At 43.2% G+C, this 12,095-nt stretch overlaps 1 long non-coding RNA gene across 1 annotated transcript; it reads left to right on the top strand.

Annotated features, from left to right (window-relative positions):
- Positions 1-5,724: 5,724 nt before the first annotated feature.
- On the top strand, positions 5,725-11,369 carry LOC125890294 (uncharacterized). Its single transcript, XR_007449534.1, has 5 exons — positions 5,725-5,803; positions 6,642-6,685; positions 9,360-9,424; positions 9,549-9,620; positions 11,145-11,369. It is a non-coding gene; the product is annotated as an uncharacterized LOC125890294 (long non-coding RNA).
- Positions 11,370-12,095: the final 726 nt, after the last annotated feature.

Here is a 12,095-nt window from a genome sequence, read left to right as displayed (position 1 = left end):
TGGTAATTATTTCAACCCAACTCTCCTGTCTCCTGTCCTTTCTGCCCAAGCTGAGCTGTATCACAGGCTGATACAGAAAAAGAAGGATTGACTGACCCAGTAGCTCCAGCTCGTAGAGCCCCTCCCTTACCCGAGAAACTTGCTGCCCCGCACCATTCAGGACTCAACTCGCACCTCGCAGCTCACAGCTCACTCACTCTCCCTCCCAGCTCGTAGAGCCCCTCCCTTACCGGAGAAACTCGCTGCCCTGCACCGTTCAGGACTCAACTCGCAGCTAACAGCTCACTCGCTCTCCCTCCCTCCCTGCTCCCCTGCTCTCAGAGAGCCGCTCCCTCACCTGAGCAGTGTGCTGCTCCGCTCCATGCACGGGAAGTCTCTGAGTGACAGCGCAGAAATTATTCTCAATACGAAATCATGTTTGTCTTGCAAATGTATGTATGTAAATAAAAACTGAAAATGAACTACAACCGTGTTGCTGTCTCTCTCCTGCAGTTCCGCCCCATCACGTTATTAATTGACATTTAGAAAATTATAGATTTTGACATGTAAAATTATAATCGTAAGTGATGATAACAAAAATCCCAATACATTTTGTTCCTGTAGCTACTTGTTGAATCCCAGGAATTAACATAGCATATGTTTAATTGATGGGATAAAATTAGATGTTACACCACTGTGGAGATCGGACCCAAAACCTCACGTGCACAGGTCAGAAGAAAACATAGCCTACTTTTTGAACAGGAAAAAATGGATACTTGCCGGAAAAGTGATGTCTGGATGCATTTTGAAATTACAAGCCCAACACAAGCAAAGTGCCAATTGTGTAAGGTGGTTTTATCTTTTCAAGGGGGAAGCACGTCAAATATGAGGAGGCACCTGAGCAGCAAACACTCCACCGTGATTTTACAACAGGGCAACCAAAACCAAACAGCTACTTCTGCACAGCCTACATCAGCAACAGGAACAGTTGCAACAACAACAGTAGAAACTGCAACAACCTCATCTGCTTCTTGCAGCAGCACATCTGTAACAGCCCCACCACCACAATCAATGCAGAGAGTGACAGTCACAGCAAGAGGAAAACGGCAGAGGCAATCATGGGAGCATTTGTCTCAAGGCCCATGATGCCACTACAGCAGAGTAAGGTGGACAAGGCACTGGTAAATATGATTGCCACAGGTTTTCAGCCCTTTTCTGTTGTAGACGACAAGGGATTTAAGGAATACACTAAGGCACTTGACCCTTCATATGTGCTTCCCCACAGAAGTACAGTATCAAGACAACTTCTGCCTAATCTTTTTGAACAGGTGAGAACTGATCTTCTTGAGAAAATCAAGACGGCACCTGCTGTATGCCTTACAACCGACTGCTGGACCTCCAGCAACACAACAGTCTATATGTCTATTACATGTCATTATGTAAATGACTTCAAACTGCAGTCCAATTTGCTGGACTGTTTTGAGATAACAGACAACCACACAGCTGCAAATCTGGCAAGGGAATTGAGAAGAATAGCAACAGAATGGGGGATCAATGAGAAGATAGTTGCCTTTGAGAGACTCAAAGGCATTCTCTCTTCTGGCTCTCAACAAAGGCGGACGCTTTTTCTCTCGCTCTCTGCATTTCTCTCAGAAACCTAATGCCATGGATTTGATTAGCTGGTCTCTCATCTCCCAAATATTCTCGACAAAGAGACTGGGCAAAGGAGAGCCCGCCTGCCCTGACGGAACGTTTGCAGCCGGATACACGATGGACTCCTGGGAGAAGTGGAGGATCGTGTGCCTGTCGATCTTTCCGTTGAGGATGTTGTTGACGTCTACATAATTGGAATTATGATAACAGGCATTCTCCTGTTTGGAGTTAGCAGATTCCTGATCTATCGCTAAGTTTGGAAGATGTTGGCAGCACTTTTGGCAATCGAGAAGCTGCCCGTCATGACTGAGGGAATGTGCAGGGCTGTCAACACTCAGACTCAAGCGATATGTGAATTCAATCGCAAGCTGAATGCGATCCCTGAACTCCTTCGCAAGATGGATGCCAACTTGGAGAAGTTGTCGGCTCGGCTGAAACTGGCCACCAATTTGGACATATTAGAAGCAAGCCACCGGGAGAATCAGAGAGACTCAAAGGCAGACGAAAAATTGCAGTGTCGGCCTGACCTAAAACAATTGTTATCTTCATTGGCTCCCCAAGATAACCAGCCTTCCCAAGGCCGTTTACCTCTCCACTCTCCTGGATGTTATGCAGACAAGATGCTCCGGCCCTATCTCTAGCCGAGGTCGTCTCCACGGCAACAGCCGTGTCTTCGTCATCAGTTATCAGACGGCAGAGACAATGGGCTGGGACTGAGTGGAGATGAAGTACATGGGCTTACATACACACACACATGAAGACACATATAACACGCACACCCCTCCAACTCAACGCCTTCTTGGCTCCCACCGCCTCCTCCCTTCCGCAGTGTAGCATGGGAGGGTGATGCAATGCGCCCAAATGTGGCTGTGTGCGCCCCAGTGTCTGTGCTGCGACACCTCCTCCCCAACACCAAACCCCCCCACCATATGTGCAAGTCTTCGAGTTTTGTTGTAATGTCTTATTATGTTGCTTATGTGCTGAGGTGGTTTTTTTTCCTAATCCCACACTGTGCCCCCCTACAGGAACCTAGTTTGGGAGTTGCTTTTTCCCTCTTCCTCCCTCTTGTTCTCCTTTTCATCTAAGTAAATGGGGTGCTGCTCGTGTGGCGACCCACAGTTCTCCCACTCCTTTCCTCCCTGTTATGTGTCACTGTCATTTTTATGTTTCTTGGACGGGATGTAACTGAAAGGCAATCCCAGGGACCAATAAAGGTATTCTGATTCTGATTCTGGTCTAACTGACAGTGCCGCCAATATAAAGAAAGCTATAAATGATGTTCTACACTAGAACCACCTAAGCTGCTTTGCTCACATATTAAATTTAGTTGTGAGGAACGGAATACAGCAGCCTCAGATTCAAGAGATCATCCGAAAGGTAAAATCCATAACTGAATACACCAGACGAAGCACAGTGGCCACTGCTAAACTAAGAGAAATGCAGCTGCAAATGGGACAACCCCAGCTACGACTGAAGCAAGATGTTCCCACCAGGTGGAATTCTACCTATTACATGTTGAAGCGCATCACAGAAGTCAAGGATCCACTCATCTCCACCATGGCCCTGGTGAATCCTCAACAACTACCACTGTCCCTAGAAGAGTGGGAAATTGTCAAAGAGGCCTGCGATGTCCTCCAGCCCTTTGAGGAAGTGACTGTGGAACTGAGTTCAGAGAGGTAAGTAAAAACAGTGTAATAATGCATATATTTATTACATATTTTGTAATTGTTTTGACGCATTTCTTAAAATGATTGATGCTGAGAGAACATCCATACAGTGATTTCAACAATACAAAACTGTACATTGAGTGAGGAAAATCATTTTTTCACTGTGCAACACAGTAGGAATAGAGAAAACACTAAAATAACAGTTAACTAAAACAAACAGTTTAGCATTTTTATTGCTGGAGACGTGCAATTTGAAATAGAACTTTGTATCTAACAGGCTACAACTGCAATATGATAAAGAAGAAAAGGGCATAGTACTAGTTACAGTATGGGTTCAAAAGTCATACTAATGGTGAGAGGGCTCCAGAGGGCTACTGCACGGCAGAGAAATACCTCCATCCACCAGCCAATATTTGACATGGTTGACTTTCTTATGGCAGAACTAACCAAAAGGTTGGGGGGGATTGAGCAGGTGAACCTGTTCGCAGATGCTACACTCTGGGACCCCAGGTTCAAGAAGCATGCATTTGTGCAGGATAAATATGCAGAGGAGGCTGTGTCAAGGGTGGTGGGAGCAGCATCGAGGGAGGCAAGATCACTGTCTCCAGCAACACCCAGCACAGAGGGAGAGGAGGCTAACCCACCTGTCAGTCCTCCCACTGAGTCAGTGCCTTCAATTTGGGCTGCCTTTGAGGAGCGGGTTTCCTCACTGAGGCCAGGGGTCCAAAACCCCTTAACAGAGGCAATGCTGGAGATTAAAGGGTTCCTGAGTGAGCAGCTCCTACCCGGAAGAGCCAACCCTCTGGAGTGGCGGAGATCTCGAGCCCTCGTTTACAAGAACGTGTGTGAGGTAATGAAGACAAGGCCCTGCATTGTGGCAACATCAGTGCCATCAGAGCGGATCTTTTCAAAGACTGGGCAAATTGTAACTGACAGGAGAAACAGGTTCAGTCCTGGAAAGGTGCGTGAGCTTGTTTTCCTGAATGCCAATTTGTGAAGAGGCTTCATTTTGAAGGAAGCTGGAGTTCATTCATTCTGTACATAGTTATTTTATTCTAATGGTGCACTGGTACAATGTACAATGTTAGAATATTATTATTTTTGCACTATTGTTTAGGTTATCTAAACTTATTTTTTCTATTTGTGCACAGTTTCATACATTTTATTATACTGTTGCACTGTTTCACACTGAATGTTAATTTATTGGCTGTTTGGGCTATTTGCATTTATTTAGAAAGAAGGCAAGAAAAATAAATGTTTTGCCTCGGAGACTTCTTGATTTTTAGTCTTTTTTTCACAATGACTTGGGGACTGGAGTGGTTTGGAACCTGTTTGTACATTCAGTGGGGCACACTATGGGTGACTGACTCAAGTGACTCAAGTGACTCGAAAACCCGATTCACTTTAGTGAGCGACTCATACAAACTCGAGTCAGTAAAAGGAATCGAGTATCCCATCACTATTGGGCAGTTCTTCTTCTTCTTATTATTTGGTGTTTAAGGGCGGTTGGCATCTAAATTTTTGCATTACCGTATAGCCAAGGGTTTGTAACTGCCTTGGTGAAACTATAAAATGATAAACACAGAGGCTCAAGTAACTTAAGGACGACTTCTCCCTTTTTCCCAGTCAAAAGCAAACATTGCATATACCACTTCCGCTCTTTCACTCTTCACAATAAGAGCCCATAACAGGAAACTCAAAATCATCAATCATAGGTTACACTAGTATCTACTGTACTCTTATTACAAAAAAGAAAAAAGACCCCAAATAAATAAATAAATAAATAAATTAAATAAAGTACCCTGCATCCTCATCGCATAGGCTGTTATATTTAATTGATTGTAAATGTTTTTTTCCATTGCAGTGTATGAATACAATTTTTTTATTAGTTCTGTCCAGGGATCTAAGACAGATTAAAATACACTGAAAAAAGTGAACATGGGCTACCGTTCATGGAAGGAGGGATTTCTATTTGAACTGACCCAATATAACTATGTTTCTGGAATCAATGAAATCTCCTTGCACAGCCACAGATCGTCAGGTGCTGGTAGGAAGCAGGACGTAAATCATAAGATATGCAAAAAAATTCCTCCGCACACTGACATAGACTTTACTATCGAAATTTAATGACGCGTTTCGCGTTTAGCGTCATCAGGTTCACCTCATCAGGTGATGAGGTGAACCTGATGACGCTAAACGCGAAACGCGTTGTTCCCTTGCGTTGTTTTTGCATATCTTATAACTATGTTTCTGTCTTTTCTTTGGTTTAATGTATTGTATCACTTTCATTAAATGTAAATCAAGGCCTCATTGGTTCAAAGTTATTACTGACTTTGAATCAAACAGTAATTTTCCATTCAAGTGCAAACGTTGCATGTCGTGTGATGACACGTATGCACGTGATGTGCGTAGTGACGTCACCAAACTGGCGAGTTCAAGTTTGGATTTTCCGCCATCTTCCTTTCTCGCATGAAAACGCCACGGAAGAAAAGAGAAAGAAATCGGTAAGAAATATAACAGGACCGTTGAATATGTATATATTTTTCTACATCACTGTTACACAAAGCGAACTTTACGTCGTTGTTTATCACACGTCGATTAGCAGCGTGACTGTTAGGTATGACATCGACACATTATTAGCTAACGTTAGCTAGCAGAGCTATCCAGGTTAGCTAACTCCAGGAGGAATCATAATTTGATATCTTGTCGTTGTTGATGCATGCTATGGTAATGTTATTTATTAAAGGTTGGGTCTGGAGTTTTGTCTGTTTCTGTTTGTAAACACAACATTCAAACTGGGCCCCTCCTCTGGGCTCAACTGTGTAGCCTCTTGCTCCAGACAGCAGTAGCAGCGGGGAAGTGGGGTGCAGTCTGAGTGGGGCACTGGGGCCGTGGGCCGGTGCCCGGCCGTCGCCGACAACGGAGCCTCCAGTTTTATGCTCTAATGGGCAGTAGGGCCGTTGTGGTGAGCTGGGAAGCGGGCGTTAGCAGCAGATGCTAACCGCTACCGCTAGCCGAAGTTAGCATCGAGCTAGCTCACCACGGCCCTCATACTTGTTACCAGTCGGGGCTTTGGTTGTCGGTGACGGCCAGGTGTCCTTCCGCGGCTCCGGTGCTTCGCTCGGACTGTGTTTCTTTTTCTTTGCGGGTGTCGCTGCCCGATTTGCGATTAACACGACCATAACGGCGTTTGCTGTTACATTAAACGGCGGGCTAGAAGTGGGGGAAAGACACACAGAGTGTTTGCATGTGTTTCAATGGAAAACACTGTAGTCTTGTTTGTGTGTGTGTGTGTGTGTGTGTTACTTTGTTCCCATTAACAAATGTCTCCCTTTCTTCTAGGCCTGAAATGATTGCACATAATCAAAAGCAGCAACTTTTAATCGGTAAGTGGTCATATTTGAATGCCATTTGAACTATGCAGTTGAGTATCAGATGTAAGGTTATGTTCATGATTATTATAAGATTAGTATTAATCTTGTTCATCACCTGTGATAGGGAGTTTTATTTTACGCGACTGAATCCAAAGGGGAATTCGAGCTGTCAAAGCAAATTTGTGTGGTAGTGGAATTCATGGGCAGGGTGATATGGTTGAAAACAATAGAAAAAAATCAAAAGGAATTTTTGAATATCACACAATATGGTTAATGTATGCATTAAGTCACATGTTAAATAAACATACCACATGGTAATATCCTGTGTCATGTAAAAGAGAAATCAAAATTTCAAATAGTCCTTAAAATGTTTCATACCTCATTTTGTCAGTTCAAGTGGTAATCACGAAGATTTGCCTACCATCAAAGACAAAATTGTTTCCAAATATTACTATATAATCATGAGGACTCTACAGAAAGATGATGATATTTTGTAATATATATTTATAAATTGAGTTTTCAGTATCACCTAATACCAACAATGCAAATGTAATTTGGGTCTTTTTTATGTACCAACCCACTCCCCCTCCCCCTTTCCAGTAGTCTGCTGAATGTGGAAATGTAAAGACTGTGGTGTCACCAAATCACGAAGATCTGAACTTCTGAAGCATTACAAATATCAGCATAGACATTTTGGATGCCGCCGTGCTTACCCTTGCACATATTCAACCTGCCCTTGTTCTTTTACTACCTGGAATGCCCTTAAGAGCCATTTGTCAAGAAGCCACCCTCGACTGAACCCACAAAAAGATCAGCAGACAACTTTGAGATGCCTTTTGTGTGAATACAAGCAAATTTCAACTCAAAGACTACTTGCAGCACTTAGGACAGCATCTGAAAAATCACGAGACTGTAAACTGTATTTTTCAAAGTTGCTCGTACAAAGAAATGTTTATGGATCATTCAGGACTCATAGGTACAGAAAAAATTGCTTCAGTGTTATCCCATTCAAACTGCAGTTGGAGATAAAGGTCCTCTCTCTACATCTTGGAAACGAAAGGCATACTACAAAAATCATTTCAGTGTTGTAGAACCCTTGGAGTATGTGCTTGACTGAAAGAATAGAAGGTCATTCCAGTATGTTCCAATACTTAAGTCACTGCAGCAGATTCTTAGTTGCCAGCCAATACTAGATAAAGCTATTAATTTGAAATCTCATCATAGAGGGGGTGATGGACTGAAATATACAGTACATGCTTCTTTGATTCACTCAACTTTCAGCAGAATGTATTGCTCTCTAATGAGACTGCTATTTCATTGATATTGTATGTGGACGAATTTGAGATTTGTAACCGCCTTGGCATGTCCAGGAAAATACATAAGATCTTAGGTGTTTATTGGATTTTAGGTAATTTACCTCCAGGGTCCCACTCATCCCTGTCTGCCATAAATTTAGCTGCTTTGATCAATAGCAATGATGTTAAGCAGTATGGATATGAAAAAGTGCTGGAACCTCTGGTAGATGATCTTGTCACGTTGGAGCAACATGGAGTTTTTATCTCTAAGCTGGGAAAGATAAAGGGCACTGTTTGGCTGTCTTTGTAAGTAAAATATTTTACATTGGACAACTTGAATGAAGCAATACAAACTTTTCCTTTTAAGTGGAATGACAAAAAAAATCGTCCGCATCCTGTACCTCTTGCATATTCAACAAAGAAAAGGATCGGGGGGAATGCACATGAAAACTGGGGCCTATTGAGATTTTTACGTCTTTTGATTGGAGACAAGGTGCCTGCTAATGAACCTGCCTGACAAGTCCTTACTGATTTAAAAGACATTGTAGACCTTGTAGTCACCAGACCTTGTAGATTGAAAGAGGCTTTCCCTGACCAAAGAATTCTGCCCAAACACCACAGCTCATTGAGCAGTTTGGTCCCCTGGTTGCACTATGGACGATGTGTTTTGAGGCAAAACACAGCTTCTTTAAAAGGGTTGTGCATCACACAAACTGCTTCAAAAATGTGCTCCTATCATTGTCACAGAGGCATCAATTTCATGTGGCCCATCAGCTGCACCTGTACAGCTTCCCCACACCAACTCTGGAAGTTAGAAATGTTTCCTCCATTCCCATCGATGTTCTGAATGAGGAAATATCACATGCTGTGAGGCAGAAGCACCCAAACCTGGATCTTTTGTGCATGGCAGAAGATGTGACTTATGGAGCCTTTAACTATAGGAATGGCATGATCATTTCACATGGGGAGCTTGCAGGTCTGAGTTATGTGAGATCATTCAGATGATCATTCTCCAAGAGAAGTCACTTTTTGTTGTCAGACGGCTTGATGTACACTGGACTGGAGGTACAATGAACATTACAGAGCCTATATCCTGACCACATCTGCTAGGGGAATCCAACTTCTTGAACACCACAGTCTTACAGACCCATACCAACTGGCTGACTACATTATTCGGGGGAGGCGCCTGGTGGTTCCAAAAAGATATATCCACGTTTAAGGTTACATTATGACCATTGTTTTATGATTTAAAATGTGCATTAGATTATACAGTGGAAATTACTCTGAACTCTGCAATTAATTTTATTTCTGGCATTACTGCATGAATGATCTAAAATAGGTTTTTCATGCCTTGAAATATCTTATTCTCTTTCTCTCTCTCTCTCCTCCAGAATTTCACTCGTAGCTCCAAGAAGACAGCAACTTCAATCTGCGACCTTTTGTCAGCCTTCTGAAGGTAGATATAAATATATATACTGTATATACTGCTACTACAGAAAGCCAGTCTGACTTGAAGTAATCTTATTCTCTCTCCTTCCCTGTCCCCTCTCTCTCTCTCCCTCCCTCCCTCTCTTCTCCAGAATTTCACTCCAAGCTCAAGAAGTCAGCATCCTCCCTCTGCAACCTTTTATTTTGTCAGCCCTTTTCTAAAGGTAGATATACAGTATATAATAATTTTATGCCTGCTCTGCACAGCAGAGAAGGCGTATATTACTATCTCCCAGGACAGACTTTATTTTGTAATCTTCATCTTCCGCCAAATTTCGGCGCATAACTAGTCCCGCAGCTTTGAGAAAACCCCAACGAATCATATATCAAAACGTGCGCCTCGTTTGGGAATGGTGTGCTATGACTTTTCTAAGCGATTTGCGTTACCATGGCGAAATAAATCGTAAAAAACTGACACTGCTTATGATGGGAAATCCCACCCGCGAGGTCTCAAAAAGTCCCAAAAGTCACAAAACTCACCGGACTTTGAAGCCACGTAACTTCGCCATACTCTCACCTAGAAAGGTCATTCAAAGTTTAAACGGGACACACAACCCTCGACATTTTTGACAGCTGCTATGGTTTCGACAATCACAGTTTAAGTTTCATGAAGTTTTTGGCCAGTTTCAAAATTTATAATGAGTGTGTATTGCACAGGATTTTCGTGAGAGCAGGTGATGTCATTGCTAGAGTGAGAGGAGGGAAAAAATCCATCAAAATCTCTGGAAAAACTGTGCCAGCGCCACAAATTTCACTGCACACACATGAAACTTGCCACAAATGTAGGCACGCTTGTTCACATGCTCACACTATGAAATCTAAGCCAAGACACTAACACAGTGGCTTTGACAGTCACCAACTGCTGACAGTCACCTCGAAATTTCTCCATAGGGACCCATACAAAATGAAAACAGGATTTTCAGAAGCGGTCCTTGTGTTTAAATCGTGACTCTGACCACAGTGTTGGCTCCACGAAAAAACAAAACACATCATTGCGTTCCTCAGACTTTCATCTCTTTCACGACATATTGACTGCGGTGATAGGATGTACGGCTGAGGTGTGTCAGCAGCAGTTCGAGAAGCATTTTTCAGGTTAACTCCCATTCAGATACACAGAGAACCAGACAAGCGTAAAGAAGCACATAGACTCACAAATACACACAGACACACAACACACATTCACACAACACACATACAAATAGATGTACACAGACACACAAGCACACAAAAACACATCCACAAAGAGACACACACACAGACATTTACACACGCGCGGGAGCGCGTGCATCCACACACACACTCATCCATGTAAAAAAGTACATAGACTCACAAACACAGACAAACAGCCCTACCAACACAGAAATACACACTAAGAAAGACTGTACACAGACATACAACACACACACACACAAACACACGGACAAACACATATACACACAGCACACAACACACAGCACACACAAATACATCCACAAAGACACACACACACACACAACATCATCACCATCATCAACACACCACCGTGAGCATGAAGACAGCATGGTGGTGGCAGATGCACAGAGGAGCAGGCATATATTGCAATTTCTTCAGAAATTGTCTAGTATGTGTATACTGTTAATACTCAAAGTCAGTCTGACTTGAACTAATCTTATTCTCTCTCTCTCTCTCTCTCTCTCTTACTCTCTCAGACTCTTGAGCATGGCTGGAAAGAAGTCTGCAAAGCTGTTGGTTTTTCTGAGTCAAGACAACAAAAGAAAATTGTTGCTGCCAAATGGGATTCCAGAGTCTGTGGAGGAGCTTGTTGATGATGTGAGGAGAGCTTGTGGATTGAGTGGGAACTTCAGGATCCAGTACCAGGACAAAGACTTTGGTGATACATTTGTAAATTTAACATCTACTGGAGGACTTCAGGATCTTGGCATCATCAAAGTAATCCCTTTGCCTGATGAAGACACAGCTCCTGCACAGACAGCTGTTCATGTCAGCCTCAGGAGTGATGACCTTTTCCACCTCTGGTGAAACTGATGACACGGTGATCCTCTCCACAACCTCTTCTGGTCCTTCTTCAAGGACCAAGCAGTGGCCCAAAGAGTTTCCCATTCCAAGCTTTTCATATGACACTGAAGTCCAGTTAGAGAGAGAAATGCTGCTTTCAAGGCAAATGGAACAAGGTTGAAAGTCAGTCCTAGGATGAAGTCAGACATTCTGGAAAAGGTGTCTGATGAGATCTACAAGTATAAAGCTTACCGAAAAGCTCAGACTTCTGTGAGGTTTCAGAGGCACTGATCAAGAAGCACCCCTGCTTGGCAGAGCCAGGATCTCGGAATGGCTGCTATGGCTGGACACAGAGACTTAAAACCAGGATGGGAAACCTCTGTACCCAACTGAAGGGACTTGGATGCCCCGAGCTGGCTGTCAATGCTCTAAAGACCAAAGCTCCAGATGACGCCCATCCAGCAAAAAATGTCAAGCGACCTAAACGTGGTGAGGCCAACCATGTGCCGTCCTATCCAGCTGGCATGACAGCAGACAATCTTGAGATGGAGCGGGAGGTACTTTTGAAGGAGGTGAAGAAACAGAACAATGGGAGGATTATCCGAGAAAAAATGGCCAAGACATTTGCCCTTCAGACAAGAAAT

The sequence above is a fragment of the Epinephelus fuscoguttatus genome, linkage group LG6, assembly GCF_011397635.1.
Source record: "Epinephelus fuscoguttatus linkage group LG6, E.fuscoguttatus.final_Chr_v1".
Lineage (NCBI taxonomy): Eukaryota > Metazoa > Chordata > Actinopteri > Perciformes > Serranidae > Epinephelus > Epinephelus fuscoguttatus.
The sequence above is the reverse complement of the archived record's forward strand: the minus strand, read 5'-3'. Positions and strand labels throughout refer to the sequence as shown.